This window comes from Lagenorhynchus albirostris, chromosome 8 (assembly GCF_949774975.1).
Source record: "Lagenorhynchus albirostris chromosome 8, mLagAlb1.1, whole genome shotgun sequence".
In the NCBI taxonomy this organism is placed as follows: domain Eukaryota; kingdom Metazoa; phylum Chordata; class Mammalia; order Artiodactyla; family Delphinidae; genus Lagenorhynchus; species Lagenorhynchus albirostris.
This window is the reverse complement of record NC_083102.1, coordinates 54,741,024-54,761,164: the sequence shown is the minus strand read 5'-3', so window position 1 is coordinate 54,761,164 and position 20,141 is coordinate 54,741,024. Positions and strand designations below refer to the sequence as shown.

The window sequence follows — 20,141 nt, the reverse complement described above, 5'->3', positions numbered from 1 at the left end:
GCAATCTTTTTGAGGTAGGTGTACAGATGTGGTTCTTTGTTTTGGCAAACTACAGACACTGATTCAGCTAACTTATGCAAAAACATGATCTATTGGCAGAACATGGGGTAGCTCATAAAATTGAAGAAGCTGAAAAACCAGGCCCCAAGAAGGACAACAGCCTGGTAGCTCAGGAAATTCTGGCATCAGGAACTGATGGACAGTCCCTTCATGATGTCATTTTCAGAAGGAATCAACTCCAACCATTTTCCATCCTTGGGTCACCCCACTCAGGTTTAAAATTCCAGGGAGGCAAAGTTTGATTGTCCAGGGATAGGCAGGCCACCATGATTGACACGAGGACTCTACTTGACTTGGAGGAAATCAAGGTGATTTTCCTAGAGCAGGGAGAGCGAATTCTGAGTGGACATAACAGCTGTCCATTAGCACAGGTGACATCATCCCTGTTTACAGACCAGGAAACTGCAACTCAGAGAGGCCAAGCAAATCTCTCAGAGTTACACAGACAATAAATGGCATAGCCAGGGTTTCAACCTAGACTCTCCTGACTCCAAAGTCCAGGTACTTCCCATTCCTCCTTGCTGCCTGTTTGCCTGAACTGCATATGGATATTGATATTTAGAGTCAAGCTATGCCTGGTAGGTGGAAACTTTGCTCTCAGTCCTGTGTCTGGGTCAGTCTCCATTAGTTCCCATCCCAGTTCTTAGGGAATGGCTCCAGAAACATCTTTCTGTCCCCTCACATGAGCCTATTTTGCTGTGAGGAAGTGGCCATGCTCTGTTTGCCCTAGTAGGAGACAAGGGAATAGTAAAACACACCCCATCTCTCCAATGTCTCCAATGTTTTGCCCTTGGGAGCAACACACAATACTCCCTTCTGTACTTGCTGACCTTCTAAATATTTGAAAAGAGCTATCTGTGCCACCCAGATCTTCTCTTCAAAAAGCTAAATATTCCCATTCCTTTAACGATTCCTCATACTGCTGTCCCATATGACAACATGGGGATAATTTCCATATGTTGGCTAATTCTCCAAAACTTACATCAGATGAGAATCTGGCCCTGTATGAAAAGAAACTCTTTCCACTTGCTTTCTCTTTCTGATTCATTAGATTTCATATAAACCTTTCTGATGACTACCTGCTGTTTTCTAATTCAGCTGCAACCCAATATGACTCACTAGGCAAAATTCTTACTCTTTAGTCTTCATTTATCATTTCCCACCAACCCAGGGCCCTGAAAAGCACCCTTCAGGAGCCATAGCCAATGGGCAATATATGTCCACTAAAAATGCCAAGTTTTGATTCTTTACCATGTTCCAGTTTATATATGGTCATATGACTTTAAAATCAAGGTTTTTGTTCAATGTAAATAACTTTAAGTTTGAACAGCTGTAATCACATCCTCCAAAGAAAATGCCCTGGAACTTGATTGAGGGTGTTGTATGCCAGATTCTCCTCCTAAAATCTCTTTAATTGTTCTTTACATTTTTCAAAAAGGAAAGTAGAGATTTGAAAATTGTTTTGAGGTTTTGAACATTTACAGGGCATTTCCTCATAAAGACATTAATTGCCCTGTTTCTGAAACAAAGTGTCTGATTATATAAATCGTCATGGAACCTCCAAATTTGAGTTGGAAGAAAGGGAAAAGAAGGAGAATTGCAAATGTAGGGAAAGAAGTTTAGGATTTTTCTGGTCTGAATCTTATAGCTGGGCAGCTTGGAAGACTGGAGCTGGCACGTTATAGAATTAAATAAATACCGAGGAGCTGGACTGACTGACTCCATATCCTAGGCTCAGCATGTGACCAGCCCAGTGAAACATTCCCATCCTCTTGCTTTTCAGAACATGGTTCAAAATTCACCGTTTATGATCTGCACATCATAGAAAATGAACTGAACTCAAACAGTGACACTTATTGTCGGCTCTGCCATCAGTGAACTGTCTATCTTTGAACAAATTACTACCTGATTTTAAAGCCCCTTTCCATAAAACCATTGGTCAGTGAGCATCTCTTTAGAGAGACGATCTTTAAGGATGAGTCTGTGGTAAGAGGAAGGAGCAGTTTCTATTGCTATATTGTGTTATTCCACCTGGAACAAAGGGAGAGAAAGTTCCTCCCAGCTCTCTGCTTCACTGGACTTAGTATATGCAGGCTGAAGAATGAATTGCTAAACAAAGCAGGTAGCTTCTGTGGTCACTGGTCATCAGGTTTATGGAATGTAGAAACTCACAAGTGGAAGCCCCATTAGGAATCATCTGGGCAAACCTTTGCCTGTCACAAAAATTGCCTCCACAGATCACTGAGCAGTGGCTAAGATGGTGGCTACTTCAGTACATTGGGGTAGGGCTTCTGCCACCTTCCAAAGCAGCTCATTCTGTTCTGAGATGCTTCTAAATGTTATACCCTTTCAGTATTGAACTGAAGTCTACCACCTCTTGATTAGGGTATGCCCTCTAGAGCCACAGAAAATAATACCTGCACTGTTCCTGAGCTCTCCAATTTCTTTCAACTGCTTTTTATATCACTTAATTCCCAGACCCCTTACTTCCTTGGTCACCTTTTTAGTGCACACTTCATTTTGTTGCAATCCCTTGTGCATAATTTGAATCTAATCCTCCTACTGTGTGAGCATCCTTAGACATGTAGAAGTCTAGAGTATAAGCTCTACGAGGGAAAAGGCTGTGTTTGTTTCACCAGCAACTAGTAATGCCTGAAATGTAGGTACTCAAAAAATATTTTCTGAGTGAATGACTGACCTTTTCTTTAGTTGCCTTGTATAGAACTCTAAGGAATGTCGGAAGTCTGCTCTCCTCCTAACAGGATGGGAAGTTATGCCCTTTGTGTTTAATTTGAATAAAGAGAATGTCTCTTTCTCACAGGCAGAGCCAGGTTAGACTTGCTCGAAGGCCAGTAAGTTATGCTTTAAAATGTTAAACTACGTGGAAACATGATTACCAGAGAATAACTTAGACATTGGCAACTTTGGCTCAACATGTGTTGTACTGATGTTTTCCAGTACCTTTGTGATTCATACAATTTTCTAGGCTCTTGATTAACAAGAGAAAAATTTATAAATCAGCAAAAGAACCGTGGAATTTTGCCTTACTCAATGTAAGTAATCACCTGAAATCTGCAGAAGTTCAGCTCCGGCACCTGGCTACACAGCTGAATGAATAATTCACTAATTACTTTGTTGTGCACCCCTCTAAGTGATTTTGGGGATGAGTGGGTGTTTGAGGGACTCCAGTGGAGTAAAATACAGCTGTCGAATTTTTTAACATTCACTTGAAAAGCAAAGAACACAAAAAGCCCATGATTTCACCTCAACATTTCCAGCCTCCACGGACAGCCTCTAGCTCGTCCTTCACCAATAGGAGACCCAGGTCTTCTCTCCACCACGGCCAAATGCGATCTATGACTTAACTCTCTGGGAAGTGCTGTTGATCAGCAGGCACCTCCCTTTGAGGACAAGAAAACGATCTACTAATGGGACTTATTGTCCTTCTTCCATAAGACCACTTCCAGTTTTAGTGAAATTGAGTTATTGTGAACATATTTTTCTGTGGTGCTGTCTCACAGTGAGCTCTGTGTGTGTGTGTTTGTGCGTGTGTGCGTGTATGTGTAGACATGTGTACCTTGTTTCGTTTTCTACTCTCACAAATAGCCAGGAGACTGCAGAGAGCATGGCCAATCAGTCCTCCAATTCCTGGCAAGGAATTACAAACTGTAGGAAATCAGCTTTAAAAGCTTTTCTGGCCCCTCACATTATTATTAAGCTAAACCTAACAAGGATCTGAGTGGGGCAAAGGAGGCAGTATACTTTATGAGGAAACTAGTCTAAAACTATTTAAAGACATAGTATCTAAAAATTCTGTTGAAAAAGAGAGTTCTCAATACCTTCTTCTCTTCCTAAAGTTCGAAATAACCCTTAACGCCAATATAATGACAGCATTTATTTCTAATAACATCTTTTTTGTCAGCCCTCTCCAACCTCAACCTTGTATATCTCCTGCCACTAGAAACCACCTCTTTTAAACTAAAAAACAAACAAAAAAAAGACTGTAAAACAAAAAGAAAAGCAAAGACTCATGATCGTATGATTCTAGTTTTTAACAAAGACCAACAGTTTATTATAGAAAAATATAAATTAAATGACTAACAACAAAATCTGTTCTTTACTTGGTGATCCTGGGCTGACTTTTCCTGAGATGACTTCTCTTTGTTTTCACTGGGAAGCAATACCTATTGAGGGACAGAATTCTGTCTGTAAAAAAATGATTACAATTCACAGAGAAGATTAAATTTTCACCAACAAGCTTTTCATTTTTCTTAAACTTCCTAGACCAAAATCCCACTAGACTCTACGTCTGCAACTCCCACAGAAGGATTTCACTAAGGGCTTTGGCTCTCTTCCTTCCAATTCCTGCTTTTCCTAATGCTCTTGGTGGGAATTCTCACTCACTCTAGGGACTGGGAGTAGAAGGGCCTTCATACTGTGAAGTTCAAGGCTTCTATAAAAGAAGGTCAGACAGCATAACCACAACTGGGGTTAAATAAAGGCCCAGGGGAAAAGGCAAAATAATTCTGGGGCAAACTCCCAGGTTTTACTGAGGACTTGTTGATTTTAGTTTTCTTTTCTGCTTTTATTCAGATAAAAGTTTTCATGTAAGGTGTTTATATGTGACTTCTTACCTTTCAAGTGATTACTGAAAAGTATGCAGTGGCAAGACTTTAATCCCAAACTGTCTATCTCTCCAGCATCAGAGCTTACAATTTTTGGTACAGAGAGCAGAACATGCCATTGTAATGTTATTTACTTGTTTATAGGTCTGTCTCTCCTACTCAGCTGGAAACTTTATCGAAGGCAAGAACTCTGCCCTTTGTGTCTTTTTATCCCCAAAGCCTTGTTTAATGCCTGGTACATAGCCAATAAGTATTTGTTTAATTAATCCATGAAGGTAAATTGAAAGGATGCCATTGGCATTAATTGTTATTACTGGCAAGACCTTCTGTAGGCAGATAAATGGCCCCATGATGGCTCTGGTAACCACCCTGTCTTTTGAGACCCAGTGTTAAGCCCTTTTTCACTCTCCTTCCCAAGCATGGAGCCTGAGAAGGCTCAGTTTGATTTCCATATTTGGATCATGCTGAGTGCAGACCCCAGTTCTATAATCCATTTCTTTCTGAGGCTGTTGGCACCTGCGGAGTCAGGAAGTAACATCTGCTTCAGTGAGCTGATTACCAATGAGAAGAAAAGGGGTAAAGGCCAGCGTTAGGTGGGGTCTGGCTTAGCTTCAAAGCAGGCATAGGGCTTGTATCTTAATGAGAGCGTTTACATATTCAGGAAAGATACATCTGAAGGGCAAATGATCTGGTTCAAGACAAAGTGCATAATGAAATGTTGCTGATTAGATTGCTCTAAGTCAATGGCACACTGTCATGTAAAAGCTTCCCTCACAGTTCTCATTGCTTCACTCTAGTTGGGGCCCTGGTTGCCTCAAGCCGGGATCACTACAGTGGTTCCTCATGTGATCTACCCTTGCTGGGTGTCTCTGCACCAAATCCTGTTCCATAAACTAGAATGTTAATAACCCTAAAATGCCATTTTCATTTGCTTAAAAGCCTATTTTCCCCCGTTCCTGATATTCAAGTATTTCCACGAGGGTCTGGTCTTAAACCATATTTTCATTCTACCTTCTGATAGAGTTCCAAGCCAATGCTCCATCCCACCAGCCTGGTGCACTCACTCATAGAGAGTGTCCTGATTCCTTTCTGCTATGCTTGTTGGTCCTATTAGTCTACAAAGTCCTGTTTACATTGCTTCATGTCTCCAAATTCTGCCCACCTTTCCAGGTTCACTTCAAGCCTCATCTGTTCCACAAAGTCTTCTGCCATCATTCTAGTCCTCAGCAACACTTCCTTCTCTGAATACCTATAGAGCAATGGGACATTGGGAAGGGATTCATGTGTACTATATTTTAAGGATCCTTCAATTCAAACATATTCAGTGGGATAGAGCATAGTTTCTTTGAAATCTCAATGTCAGCTCATAGATTGTCCACTGTGGACAACTCCTGTGATGCAGAGACCAGAGACTCAGTCTAATGAGATAAAACCAATATGTCAGGATGGGATGCTCTTTCCACATCATCCCGTTTGTCCCTTCCCGTTGTTGTCACATTTAATCGTAGAGTTATGTCTTGAGGATGAGTGGTATTAGCCAGAAAAAGGTTTTAGTCTTGAGAGGACTCCACTCTGAAGAATCAGAAGATCCAGGTGAAAAGAATCTGCTATTTGAGTGGCGATAACTTGAAGTGGGAGGAGCTGGTTTGAACATAGGGAGTGGTGGCATAATGAAGTTGAGCTCCCCAAGGAGAAATGGGTGAAGGAGGGAAACAGATGAAGGAGGGAATCCCAAGGGAAAGGGTATTTCCAGGCAGCCATGCAAGACAGACACAACACAGCAGAAGACGGCTTGATGAGCACAACAGCAATGACAACAAAAATCTGTCCTATCCTTTGGACTCTGTATGGATTTCTGGGCAACTATGAGTAAGACTGGATCATTTCTGGTGGTGGACTGATGATGTACCCATTTTCAGGAGATGTAGAGGATAAGAGCAGCAATACTCCAGCTTGTAAGAGACTAGATCTGCCACAGAGATTCTCCTGTGGAAAACGGGAGGAAGAGGTAGTGGTGATGGTGGTTGTGGAGATGAATAGAACATCGAGGGAAAATCTAGTTGATGGTTCATGCAGCCATAACAGAAGAGAAAGCCGTTTATCTAACGGCAGTCACATATATCTTGGTGGAAATGCCTAGAAGAAAATAACCTCTAAAGTGCTAGACTTAACATCTAATCCTTGCCATTTATTCCATGAGCACTCTTGGCACTTATAATGTTAGACCTTGTTTTTTAAGAATATGTTTTTCAAACATTTTTGATGTCTACCCATGCTAAAAAATATCTTACACAGGCTAATGTTTCACAGGGAAAAAAACCTAAACTTTACTAAGAATAAGTACAATGCATTTTGATATTTTCTAATCTGGTAAGGTCTTTTTAATTTTAAAAATGCTGGTCAAGGGCTTCCCTGGTGGCACAGAGGTTGAGAGTCCGCCTGCTGATGTAGGGGACTCGGGTTCGTGCCCCGGTCTGGGAAGATCCCACATGCCGCGGAGCGTCTGGGCCCGTGGCGTCCGGAGCCTGTGCTCTGCAACGGGAGAGGCCACAACAGTGAGAGGCCCGCGTACCGCAAAAAAAAAAAAAAAAAAAAAATGCTGGTCAAGACCTACTAAATTGACTTCATGACCCACTAACAAGAAAACTATGTCAGAGCAATTAAGCATGGCTGACTTCCAAGACCATAAGACAAGAGTGAAGAGAAACTCAGCAAACCTAGTTCCAAGTATATTCTAATGGATTGTCAGGGGTGCTATTGGTATAAAATTTAAAAGGCTTCTTATACCCCTTAAACTATATCCTTTATTGTTTAACCCTTAAGGCAAACTCCTTAGGAAACCACACAACGATGGAAGGACTGCTTTAGGGACATGGGGAATAACCTAGAATCTGAGAGTCTACATCTCATTCCACGGTGGTCCTTGGAGGGAGAAAAGATGTTCACAGCAGACCAAACCTCACTCTCTGAAGGCAGGACCATGTCCTTCTATCCCCTTCAGTACCCAATATGGTGCTTTTCATGAAGAAAGTACACAATAAAATGTTGGATCACACATTTTGAGACTAATAAATTCTAGAACAGTGGCTTTCAACTTTTGAAGGGTATTCTTCCTTTTGATAAAAGTGCTCACATTTCTGACCATATACCCCCAGATTCTGATCCTAAACTTTCTCTAACTTAACCACTCCATTGTTGATTACTTGAAAGTTAGTAGAAGAGGAAATGAGCATTTGTGAAAAACCGTTAAGCTTCAAGCACATAGTGTAGTTAACCTCATTTAAATTGTTTAGCAATTTTATGAGATACATACTATTTCCCCCATTTTAGATGAAGCAATTGGAACCCCATGGGGTTAGGAGATTTGATCAAGAACTCAGAGCTAGGATGTTCCAGGACCAGGATTTGAACCCACACCTAGATAATTCTGAGGCCTACATTCTTCTCATGCCTTCAGAATAGGTCATACATGGAAGTCTGGCCTTTGGGGCCTTGGTGGAATGAATACTGATCTGGGTACGAGTGTTACCTCTCTTAAAACTCTCCTTGTGTCCTGGGCATATTGTTCAACCCTTCTGAGTCTTGGTTTTTCCATTTATAAAATGAGGATCATGCCCTCCTCATAGTAGAACCACTGTGAAGATTAAATGAGATGATGTATATGAATTGTAAATGGTGGATGATTGTATAAATATGAGGTGCCACTTAGTGCCTTGGCTTCCTATAAGGGGTGAGGGTAAATGTGATAACTTTTATAAATCACCTGGCATCCTGCCTGAAAAAATGATATATGCTCGATGAATTTTCCTTTCCTTTTCTTCTTCTTTAAGGTGTATATGACAAATCTACACTGAAATAATCCAATAAAACCATACGGGTAAATGCTAGACTGGCAAGATCCAGGGCAAACATGCCAAGTGGTCCTACCAGAAAGGCAGGGGCCGGAGCTTGAGAGCCCAAACTTAAAAGATAAACGCTCATGGATAGCTTCTACTTTGGAATCTTGTCTACAGATTACAGGAGTGGCAGCCAATTGGTGAAGGTTTAAATTCAGGTTGCCAAGCAGCAGTTTCAGAAGGGGCCTCTTTGCTTTTGGAAAATAAATAGAAAAACTGGCTCAAGCAGCATGTCCATCTCTCTCTGTCTTGGATAACCCTGGCATACATGTTAGCTTGAATAGGAAAGATCAAGGGAATAGGAGATAGTTTCGTTTTTATTCAATTAAGGGTCATTAATGATGCTTAACTGCTTTCCAGTATCAGTAGGTGTGATCAGATGGTCTCCAAGTTCTCTAGGTGCCTCAGCTCTCCCTCACTATCAGAGTATACTATAGTGCATTACAGATTTCACACCCAGACTCTCCTGGTTGCCTGAAAGTCAGAGGACCAAGGGAACAAAGACATGCTCTTCCAAATCCTCTTTCTTCTCCAGCATTTCTGCCATAGCTGCTGGATTTCCAAGCTAACCACTTATAAGTCACATTCCTTTTTCCTGTCACTTCCTCTCAAGTTCATTTCATGGGCATCTTCCTCTATTTATGCACTTTGTCCCCCAGTTCAGAGGGAAGCTCTGCTTGAGAGTGTTGCTGAAGAGAATTCCTAGCCCTAACTCACAGGAAACAGAATAGAAGGAATTTTGCTCAAGTCACTGCCAAGGGCCAATTTCAAGATGAAGTATAGAGAATATTTTTCTGGTGTCAAAGGACTTGGAAACTCTGCCACTGAGAAGATCATGGGCAAGGCTAAGAAGATTTTAATATATCTGTCAGGGCTGTGAGAATCAATTGAGCTACTAGAAGTAAACATGCCTTGTAATATATAAAACATTTTACGAATTCAGGAGAGTTTTTGTGTCAGAGGCTAGAGAGCCCAGGACTCACCCCTCCCCTTTTCTATGTTTAGACTGACAAGGAATAAGTGTAAAGATAATAAACTAAAGAGAACCGAGTATAGACTTTGCAACTGGCAGAGAAAACACCCAACATTCCTCAAAATGCAGGCACTGGTAATATTTAAATATTAAAGAACACAGTTTGGACCTGAGGCCAACATGGAATCGTTCTAATACTCTCCTGAATCCAGGCCATAGGATTTATTTGACTGGCTGACTCAGACTGTGGAGCGGGCTCCAAATCTGCTTACACAATCAGCTGTGGACCTGGGAGTAGAAAGGAGCTGTGAGCTACAGTGCTGAGAGATTCTGCCCACCGCTATGACATGGGTTCTAACCAGTCAGCTCACTTTTCCTCCTATGGGGAGGAGGGAATTAGGTGAGTGAGGGAAGGTCCCCAACAATCCCCAAGGGAAGAGAGGGCAGAATGCCAATGGAAATATAGGAGGTGAGGTGGGGAATAAACATTCTCTTTTTCAACATTTCCTACAGGGGCCAATGGGATCATAAATCATACTTTCCCATATAAAGCAAAAAAAAAAAATTAATTTAGGGAACTGACTTCCCTGTTGGCATTTTGGTCTTTCAGTTACCCTCCCTAGATTTGGTTCACTGTGATTAGTTGGGAACTGTATTGTAAGTCAAAGCACAAGGTCAGGATAAAGGGTGATAAAGATCAAGAAACTCTTAATGGGTGGATTAAAGGGAAGGGAAGAAGCATTTAGGTTGTTTTGATGAGTTATGTTTACCCAATATATTATATCCACTTTCAGAAACAAGATTCACTAAGAGCTGTTAAAAAGTCTTATTCTTAAAATTCATGTAGGAAAAATAATTTGTTATGGCCTTAAATTTAATAGCCATAACCCCTTTTCCCACTGAAACAATTGTTTTTGTAACACAGATTTTCTCAGGGGGACAATAACCATATTATAGAAGACAGACCATATTTTGTTCATCAGATATCTGCTATGTATCTGGCATGTGTTAGACACCATGAGGGATTTAGAATTAAACAAGACATGGTTTATGTTCTAAATAGCCAATAGGAGAGACAACGGAAAAATCAATAATAAAATAACAGGAGCTAAATGTATAGAGCTATAACTCAAATTGGAATGGGGTAAGTGCTCAGAGTGGGGTCCATAGTTATAGTAAGTAATAGGGTGATTACTAGCTTGGGGAGCAGGGACAGGAAGGACTTTGGGAAGGACAGAGAAACTCAGGAAGGACTTCAGGGAGGAGGTAGCACTTGAGCTGAGTCTTTAAAAGGTGGGTATTATTTAGACATATAAAGAGGATGGATAAGACATAATAGGCAAAGGGAGTAATGAGAGAGGCACTGGGTGGCGTGCAAAATTAGGAAAAGAGAGTAGTTCCCATTGACTAGATTATGGGGCTCATCAAGGGGCACATGAGAAATAGAAAGCTCAGTAGAGGCCACATAGACAACTATTCATGCCAAGCAAGGGATTTTAGACTCTGCTCTCCGTTGGCAGTAGGGCTTTGTAACAAAGCCAGGAGCAAATTGCAGGATCTCTTGCATGTTTGGTATGTGTAAACCTTGGCTTTCCCTCCAAAGGTTTGGAGGTGGAGGGAAGCCCTTTGGGAGGCTGTCATAATTGTCCAGGCAGGAGTTATGTTTGCCTGAGCTAGGATGGTGGCTGTGAGAATTGCAAGTAGAGAATGAATGGGAAACATGCTACTCAGAAAGAACGGATGGGATTTGATATACTTGATGTCACCCCAGTAAATGCCATGACCCATTTACTTTAACAGAGATGCCCCTCAGCAATGTAATTTGTAAATCATTTTTATCAAGAATCAATATAAAATTATTTAGGTAAATACATGTTGGCTTCAACCCATTAATTTTCCAGCACTGTTTATTGTGCTGCCCCATTTTCTGAGTTAGGCGACACTTTAGAGAGCCACTTGCCCAGGACAACTCCCAAGCTGTCCCTTTTTAATTTCTTTCACATATAGGCTGCCTGTACCATTTCCTTTGCCCAAAGGGTTCCATAGCTATAACATAGTTTGAAAATCACTAACTAATCCAAACTTCATAGATGAAGGAATGAACTGAAATTACATCACGATTTCTGGACTCCAGGTCAGATCGCAAAGAAATAGATAATAAATCCCCTTTCTATATTCTGAATTCTCAATTTCTCTTTCAGTGTTGTAACTCCCGCTGTGTCATTATTATTCTCTTTTTCATCCTGGCATAATATTAACATCAGAGCTGGTTATAGGTTTATCAGTATTCAGATGTGGGAAAATCAATCATTTACAAAAAGAATGCCAGCATCTAGATGGAGAGCCACAGAGCCACTACTGTGGAAAAGAAATAGAAATTCTTGCCTGCATGTTCTTTGTCTTGTTTAATTATTTGTGTGTGGTACCTTTTTACTCAAATAGCTAATATTCCATTAACAACTCACATTATAGATTCAGGTAATTATAAATTCCTATTTGTGGCTGGAAAGTTTGTTTTTTTTTAAACAAAATAACTATAACCCACTAATCCTCATGGGAGGTTGTAGGCATAATCAAAAGATAATTTAGAAATCCAAAAATAGTATGAAGGGTCAAAGAGAAAAAAGCTAAGTAAAATGTATTATCCATTTTAATAAACTCATACTCCCTGAAGAAATCTGAAAAAAAAATGCTAATAATATTACACAAATTATTAAATTTCTAAAGAGGATTAATGGAATGCAGCTTTGGCAAAATTTAGCTGCATTCTTTTGGTAATGCCTTACATCTGTGATGATTTTATTGTGTGCTTTCTCCCCCTCTCCTCACACTGCACTAGGGCTTCTCAAAATCTAATGCGCACACAGCAGAGTATCTTGTCCAAATGCAGATTCTAATTCAGTAGGTCTAGATTGAGCCTTGGATTCAGGTGATGCTGCGCGTCCTGGGACTATACTTTAAATAACAAGGTTGTAAATACTTCACTGCCCTGACTCTATGGAGCCTGGTTACCTTCATAGGATTTCCTAGGTCCATGCCGCAAACAATTGTTTCTCAAACAGTGCTTCCTGAAATTCTAGGGCATAGTGGATATTTCTGAGGGGGTAAGGATAGGGTCCAGAAATAGATTCAACAAATATGGCTGGGACACTGTACCACTCTGCTACAGAAGTTTCATTTTTATGGGCTTGGCATACAGGTTTTGTTTGAAGAAAAAACTCCAATGCTTAAAAAGGAAAAAAAAAAAAAAACAAGGCAGAAATAGAGACACAGATGTAGAGAACAAACATATGGACACCAAGGGGGGAAAGCAGGGGCGGGGAGGTGGTGGTGGTAGGATGAATTGGGAGATTGGGATTGACATATATACACTAATATGTATAAAATAGATAACTAATAATGAACCTGCTGTATAAAAAAATAAAATTAAATTAAAAAAAACAAACAAAAAAAACCTGGAAATGATGGTTCTAGACTTTTCCATCTTCTCTTCTCTTCAAGGAAAGCTGAGAATTTACAGTGTGCCAGGCCCATGCAAAGGGATTGCCCAAGGTCACACATTTGAGAAGCAGTGGAGGAGGCAGGGGGGATCCCAGAACTGTCTTATTTTATCTAAGCCTGGGCTATTGCACATGCATCATGCTTCCCTCCTGTCCTGCTTTTATGCTGTGCCTTAGCCTCAAGGGGTCTAGTGCTCTGCTTTCTCTGGTGAGACCTAAATATTATGAAAAACTATTCAGTATTTGGACATACAGAAGCAAGTCTCTGGTGCAAAACACAATAGACAGAGAAAATAAGAGCCCAAGAGATCTCAGAAGACCCTTAACTTTCCTTAGTTGGTTAGTGAGTACAGATGAGTAGTGTAACTCAGATTTGCAAATATAAAGGGGCTGAAAGAATTGAGTCAATTAGTGGCTGGCCCATCTGGACCAACAGAGACCAGAATGTATTTTGATAACTGGAAATGTTGTAGATGAGCAAAATGTGAAGGCATTTTGATTTTCAATTACTTATTATAATATTTATATCCTTTCTCATTAGTCTTCTCTCTTAATACTATTAAGTCGATATAGGCAAATAGAGATTACTGTCTCTTCCTGGGAATACTTTAGTGAAAAGTAGTACATTTAAAGACTAAAATTAAGCTGTCAATTCATTCCATTTCCTGGTACCCCAAAACTGGGGTTGTGGAGGCTTGGCCATTTGATACTACTGCCCACTAGTGTGAGTGGTGAGAATTGTAGGCATAACAAACTGCTAGATCAGGGATCAGCAAACTACAGTCTATGGCCCACAAGCTAAGAATGTTTTTTATATTTTTAAAGAGTTGTACAAAAAAATCAAAGAATGTGTGACAGAGACAGTATATGTCCTCGATAGCCTAAAGTATTTATTGTTTGTCTGTTTATAGAAAAAAGAATGCTGATTCCTGCTCCATTTGATGTGAAACAAAAACACACAAATCTCAGCAAGTAGGATTAGATGGGAGTTTCCTTAACCTTATATACTGCATCTACAAAAAACCTACGACTAACATCATACTTACTGGTGAAAGTCTGGATGTTTACGCTACCATCTAAGATCAGAAAAAAGCATGAATGTCCACACTCCCTGCTTCTATTCATCATTGTATCAGAAGTTCCTGTCAGTTAAATAAGGTAAGAAAAAAATTAAAGGCACCCAGGTTGTAAAACTGTCTTTATATATTATTCACAGATGACATTATAATCTAAATAGAAAATCCTATGGAATCTACCAAAAAACCACAACAAGTGAGTTTAGCACATTTACAATTCACATGTACATTACATTTACAATATATATATTACACACATATAAAAGTTAATTGTAGGTCAATATATTAGCAACCTGGATATTTAATTAGCAAGTGGAAATTTAATTTTAACATTTTAAATAATATCAAAATGTGAAATACTTAGGGATCCACTTCAAAAATATAAAACATAGCAGAAGGAAATTCAAGAAGACCTAAATAAATGGAGAGATATATTGTGTTCATGAAACATAGGAATCAAAATTGTTAAAATGTCAGTTTTACCTAAATCAATGTATAGGTTCAGTGGAATCCAAACAAATTCCAACAAGCTCTTTTGGACAACTTGATAAGCTGATTATGAATTTATATGGAAATGCAAAGGGCCTAGAATAGCCAAAACATTGTTTTAAAAGGACAAAGTTGGATAAATTATACTACCTGTATAGTAGTATAATTATTAAAAACAAGCACACAAACAAACACCCATGAAGGCAAACCAGGGGAAGTCATGACCTTCACTGAGCTTTACAATTGTGAGGATAAATTGAAATATGTTTATTAGGTCTGATACTGCATTTTAAGACACACACTACAATCATAAAGATGGGTGATATGTCTAGATATAATACCATTTTAGAAACTATTGAAGTAACTAGTAGTATTAAGGAGACCCAATAACTATATTAAAAATATAAAGAGTCATCATAAAAGGAGAGATACATGACTTATTCTGTGTAGCTTCAGAGGGAAGAGCCTGAAGATAAAGGAGGCAGAGGTAGACTTGGGCTCCGAACAGGGGAGAACTTGCTAAAATGAAATGGGGCTGCTTTGTGGGGTGGTGAGTTCACTATGGCTGGAGGTTCAAGCAGATGCTGGAAACTACTTGTCATGTCTGATCTGTTGAAACTAGATCAGTGTTTCTCAAAGTGTAATCTGAGGTCTACCTTGCACAGAGAAGTTGTTAAAAATTTAGATTCTTGGGTCCCATCCCAGATCATAAATTTGAGTTTCTGGGGATGGGATCTGGGAATCTGCACTTTAACAACATCCGCAGATGATTTTTATGTTCATTAAATTTATAAAATGCTCTTTGAGATGACTGACAGGGATCCTTCTGAATTTTGTTCATTTTGTTGGGTCAATATGATAGTCTTCCTATAATTTGCAATTATTTCTGAGTCCCAAACAGCTTCATGGCAAATGAAACTTTGGGAAATGTTAAATAGTGGGATGACTCAATGTGTTGTCATGCATGTGATTATCATGGTAAAGCAAAAAGACTGCATACTGATTGCTGTCTCTAATGCCAGGATTTCAGCAATCTGTGGGACCAGCTGTAGCCCAACACGCAGAAAGAAACACCAAAGGAATGGCCTCACCACAAGAGACATTATGGCCATGACATAGACTGCCTTGGGCTGTTGACCCAGCTTATTTTCAAAGTCACAACTCCTGCTTAGAGAAGTGTGCAAAGGAGATCACCAAGTATAGTTCATGAACTTGGGGTTATATCCATAAAAAGAGTAACATTTAAAATTTTCAAGTTAAAAAAGAAACAGACAATTGCCACCTGAAATACAGTTTCATGGCAGGAAGAAGCATACCATTTAGCTACATTACACATACAATTACACTCCCTGTAATCATTATTTAAACCATCTCTACTCTCATCATTTCTGGGTATGCAACAGCCACAAAAAGGATAGGTGCTCTCCCACAAAAAATGGGGGACAACTTTGCCACTCAACTCAATTTTATATGCAGTTTAATTAGTAGATGTATACACATTTACCATTATTGCAACTCTGGATGAGTTGGTTCATTTTTTCATTATGATAAAATATTTTTATCTCTGGTAATATTCTGTCTTGAAGTCCACTTTGATATTAATATGGCTTACACATATTCTGCACATGGTATATTTTTTTTCATCCTTTAACTTTCAACTTGTGTCTTTATATTTAAAGTACCTCTCCTATAAACAGGATATAGTTGGGTCTTATTTGTTGTTGTTCTTCCCAGTCTGATAATCTCTGCCTTTTAATTGGAGTGTTTAATCCATTCACATTTCATCTAATTATTGATATAATTGGGTTTAAGTCTATTATCTTTCTAGTTATTTTTGCCTCTTCTGTTCTTTGTTTCCTTTTTCTTGTGTTATTTTTTGGATAATCAATGAATTTTTAGTATTTTATTCAATATTCTCCTCTGTTGGCTTTTTTTCCTATACTTTATATCTTTTCTTGGGAATTACAATATACATCCTTAACCTAGCACAGTCTATGTTGAATTAATATTGTACTACTTACAACAGTACAATTCCTTTTATACCCTGGCCCTTTTCTGTGCTATTGTTATCAAATATTTTACTGCTACATCTGTTATAACACTCCACGATAAATTGTTTATAGCTGACTTATAGAGATTTTTTTTAAAAGGGAAAGTAGTATTTTATAATTACCCACATATTTACCATTACTATTACTCATACTTTCTTCTTATAGATCTGAATTTCCAACTTATATCATTTCCCCTTTGAATAACTTTTAGCATTTTAGATTAAAAAGTTTTTTAATTTACACATTTAGAATCTTTAGCACTTTTTTGTAGTCAGTTCTGCAGGTGCAAATGTCCTCAGCTTTTATCTGCCTAAAAATGTCTTTATTTCACTTTAATTTTTAAAGATATTTCCCTAGATATAAAATTCTACATGATGAGTTTTAAAAGATGTCCTTCCATCATCTTCTGGCTTTCACTGCTTCTGAAGTTAGCAGTTATTGTAATCATTGTCCCCTATATTAAATGTGTCTTTCTCCCTGACTGTGCCAAGATTTTTTTCTTTATCTCTGGTTTTCAGCAGTTTGTCTATGATGTTCCAAGATATGGTTATCTTAGTGTTTATTGTGCTGGAGTTCTTAATATTTATCCACTGGGATTCATTCAACATCTTTGATCCATGTTAAGCTAAATTTATTTTTTAATTAACTTTTAAAATATTGAACCATTAAAAGAATATTGAACCGTTATTTCTTGAAGTATTTTTTCTTTCTCTATTATTTCTCCTTCTGGAACTCAATTTACACCTGTATGAGGTCACCTGATACTGACATACATGTTCATTCTCTTCTCAATCTTTTTGGTCTCTGCATTTCAGTTTGGATAATTTCTATTGGTGTGCCTTTAAGTTTCATGATTTAAAAAATATTTTTTCTCTATAAGCTGTTAATTTTCATTTAAGATCTTTTAAAATGTCAGATAATGTATTTTTCAGTTTTAGGATTTCCATTTAGTTCCTTTTCAGTCTTTAATTCTCTCCTGAAATTCCCATGCCATAATTCCAATATCTGGGGCACTTATCAGTCTGTTTTTACTGATTGATTTTTCTCTTGGCTGTGTGTCCCAGTGATAGGTTGGAGAGACTCCGTATCCTGTAATCTTATCCTGAAGAGTGTCAAATTTTGTTCCAGCAAGCAGTCAAATTATTAACAGATCACCATAAACTTTTGTAGGCTTGGTTTTATGCTCTACTGGATCTATTTTCATTTTTCCTTGGTTTTAGAGTAAACCCATTCTGTTATATGGTCTTTACTCTTAAGGTCTCTCTGGTGTTTTGATGGCAAGTCCAAAGAGTTTACCAAGCTCTTCTAACTTGTCAAGACTCAAACTGCAGTTTCCTCTGTGGTTCCAGCAGCAGCAGTCTTTCCTCAGCTCTGTCAGCTGCCGAGATGTCATTTTCTCCTTGGGATATTTGGAATCCCACTTGTGCCTGTACTGCTCAGAAGTGAATTATGGTTTTGAACGGAGTTTATGTGCAGAGTCTAAGTCTCCTCCTTTACCATGGCTTCCTCCTTTCTGGGCTCCACACCCTCCATTTCCAACGATTCTATTTATCCCACACCCTTTCTTCTGACCCTTCAGGCAAAAAAGACAGTAGGGTTTTTTTTTTGCTTAAGCTCTAGCACCCTGTGTAGCGTGCAGCCTGGGAATCTCCTCAGAGGACAAACTCCCTTCTTTCATGGGCCAAATGCTTCCCTGTTTCTGCCTACTTCTGGTCACTGTTCAGTGCCTTCCAACAGCTCTTTTTTATATTTTGTCTAGTATCTGCAGAAGCATTAATCCAATAAAAAGCTATTCTTCCATTGCAGGAATTGAAACCCCAGTATGAGTTTTGATGTCAATTATCCTAATTCCTTCACAGTATTTTTCTAGGGACCATTTCCTACTGCTGGTTCAGGGATTACCACCTAATGGTTTATGAAACTGCTCCAAACTCCTTATAACTTTCAAACCAATTATTTTGTGCTATAAATGGCCAATCCAATTACAGGTTTATTACTTTAAGAATTTTCTCTTTTAACTTTAAAGGGATTTTTTTGTGTAACAAAACTCAGAGGATATGTCTAAAACAAACCTCCAACAAACCCAATGTAACTATCTTTAGGCACAATAGCTCCTTCTTATTTATAATTTACCACTGATTTTTCTTTTTTTCCAAGAATATTCTCCTCCAGCTTCCTCCTCTACCTCTTCTTCTTCCCTATCTTCAAATTCTCAGATCGGACATTCCTCCTTTGAAAACTTCCCCGATCTTCTCCTCTTCCACAATAGCGTTGCCTAGTTTTATCATTGCAGTTTCCACATTGTTTTAATAAATGTAAATTTAAGGCTGTGCTGGCATCCCACAAGTTTTTCTAGGTAGTGATTTGTGGTCGTTCAGTTCTAAATATCTCATAAGTTCCATTATTATTTCTTCTCTTATTCATGAATATTTATAAGATGATTTTCATTTCCAAATATATGGGGTATTTTTTGGGGGGGGCGTTTTGTTGTTGATGTCTGATATAATTGCATTGTAGAAAGAGAATGTGGTCAGTGTTCTCGATTCTTTGGTATTTCTTAGGACTTCTTTTGTGGTCAGTATTTTCAATGTGTACTTGAAAACAATGTGAATTCTCTATGTGAGGAATACAGGCTTCTTCTATACAGGTCTCCTTTAAGGCTGGCCAGTTACTTGTGTTGTTCAAAATGTTTATATCTTTATCAATTTTTACTGCTTATGATCAGTTTATGAAAGAGACATGCAAAAATATTTCCCATTAAGAGAGATTTGTCAAATTTATTTTCTAAGCCAGGACCCTGTTTTGCTCAGAACATACAGATTCAGCATTGCTATTGCTTCCCTGTGAACTGCTCTTCAATGATCATATCATGACTTTATTCCAAATGATGCTTCTTCTGCCTTAGTATTGCTTCTCTAGCAAAATTATTCTTTAACTGTTTTATCTTTTCTCATGCCTTTCAATCTTTAAGCATCATTATGTTTTAGGTACAACTCTTGTAAACAGCACATAATGGATTGTGTTTCTTAAAAATGATCTGATCTCTACTTTTGAACAAACCAGTTTAATCTGTCTACATTTCCTGAGATTACTAATATATCTAGACTTTTTCTACTATGTTTTGTTTTTTCTTAGCATATATATATATATATTTTCTTCCTGTTTCTTATTAGATCACTCTAGAATTCTTTAATCATTTCTTTTGCATGTTCTTGTTTTTTTTTTTTACATCTTTATTGGAGTATAATTGCTTTACAATGGTGTGTTAGTTTCTGCTTTACAACAAAATGAATCAGTTATATATATACATATGTTTCCATATCTCTTCCCTCTTGTGTCTCCCTCCCTCCCACCCTCCCTATCCCACCCTCCCTATCCCACCCCTCTAGGTGATCACAAAGCACCGAGCTGATCTCCCTGTGCTATGCAGCTGCTTCCCACTAGCTATCTGCCTTACGTTTGGTAGTGTAT

General features: G+C 38.6%; 1 long non-coding RNA gene across 1 annotated transcript in view; it reads left to right on the top strand.

Annotated features, from left to right (window-relative positions):
- LOC132524708 (uncharacterized) overlaps positions 1-20,141 on the top strand; it is a 437,056-nt gene that overhangs the window by 340,352 nt on the left and 76,563 nt on the right. Inside the window, exon 6 of the long non-coding RNA XR_009541987.1 lies at positions 13,966-14,212. This is a non-coding gene — a long non-coding RNA (uncharacterized LOC132524708). The remainder of the gene's footprint in view (positions 1-13,965; positions 14,213-20,141) is intronic.